Source organism: Cebus imitator, unplaced genomic scaffold (genome assembly GCF_001604975.1).
Source record: "Cebus imitator isolate Cc_AM_T3 unplaced genomic scaffold, Cebus_imitator-1.0 Scaffold684, whole genome shotgun sequence".
Taxonomy (NCBI): Eukaryota; Metazoa; Chordata; class Mammalia; order Primates; family Cebidae; genus Cebus; species Cebus imitator.
Window position 1 is genome coordinate 691,073 of NW_016107999.1, and position 1,622 is coordinate 692,694.

Below are 1,622 nucleotides of genomic sequence, written 5' to 3' on the forward strand. Positions count from 1 at the left end.
CATTCTAATCAGTTTGGCTAGAAGTTTAATTTTATAGGTCTCTTTTTTTGTTTTAAATTTTATTGATTTCCTCTCTGATTCTTATCTTTCTTCTGCTTCCTTTGCATTTAATTTGTTTCTTATGGTATAATCTGAAGTCATTGATTTGGAATATTTTTTCTTTTCTAATACAGGCATATAGTGCCATAAATTTCAAGGAGAAAGGGAGATGGAGAGTCCCATTAGACGACACCTTAAGGCAGCCCAGATTAGGAGGGACGGTCCCTCTGCCGGACAACCAACCCAGAGCAGATAGCAAGTCAACAGTGAGAAGGGAAGAGAGGGCGCTCTAGGTTAAAAGAGAATTAAGAAGCACAACACCCAATTATATGTGGCCTTTGTTTGGATTCTATTTGAATAAAGTATATGAAAAGAGACTTTACTGTTCAGGCAATGGGGAAATGTGACAATGGACAAGGTACTAGATGACGTAAAAGACTTCCTGACCCCTGAGTGTCATAATAGTATTACAATTATGCAGGAAAATGTACTTACGAAGTACATGGGGTAAAATGGGATTTGCTTTTTAGGAAAAGCTGTGATGGCAGACCAAAAATTATTATTTTTGGTTATTTTGTGTAACGTATCTATTTACCAGAGGCCTTCCTATTTGTCTGTAGTATAACAATATTTTGACAAGTAGTTTTTATTTATAGAAACAAAAATAAAGCTTTTTGTAATCCCAAATACCCAGGAGGCTAAGGCAGGAGGTTTGCCTGAGTCCAGGAGTTCAAGGGTGCAGTGAGTTATGATTGTGCAACTGCATTCCAGTCTGGGTGACAGAGTGAGAACCTGTCACACGCACACACAAAAAAAGCTATTTGCAAAAATTTGAAAAGTTGATGATAAGAATCAATGAGGCCAGGCGCCATGGCTCATGCCTGTAATCCCAGGACAATGAGAGGCTGAGAAGGGATGATTATTTGAGGTCAGGAGTTCGAGACCACGGTGTCAACATGGTGAAATCCCATCTCTGCTAAAAATACAAAAATTAGTCAGGCATGGTGGCCGCATGCCTGTAATCCCAGCTACTCAGGAGTCTGAGGCAGGAGGATTGCTTGAACCCAGGAGGTAGAGGTTGCTGTGAGCTGAGATTACACCACTGTACTCCAGCCTGGGCAACGGAGTGAAACTTTGTCTCAAAAAAAAAAAAAAGAATCAATGGCAGTAATGCAATAGTAAAATCAGTCTATTCACTTATTCATAGTAAAAGCATACAAGCCTGTGGGAACATAATTTGTCAACAAGTAGTGAGAACCATATTCATGTTCTCTAGCTCAACACTCTGACTGCTGGAAATTTACCCTGATGAAATAACCGCAAAGAAGGGGAAAACCTCTCACAGCAAGGGTGTGGCTCTGGAGTTATGTGCTTTGGCTTGATGGCATTAGAAAGCAAAGTTCCGAGGACTGTGTTGCAACCTGGAAGCCTGTGCAAGCAGCTGGAAAGGGTGCTGTGATTACAACCACATGAAGGCATGTGCGCTGGGGCCTGGCCAGCGGGGAGCCTGGAGAGGTGAGTGTGGCAGCTGGATCTGGGGGAGAAGCATGTCTGCTAGGAAGCAGGGGGCGGGGCAGCGTGTA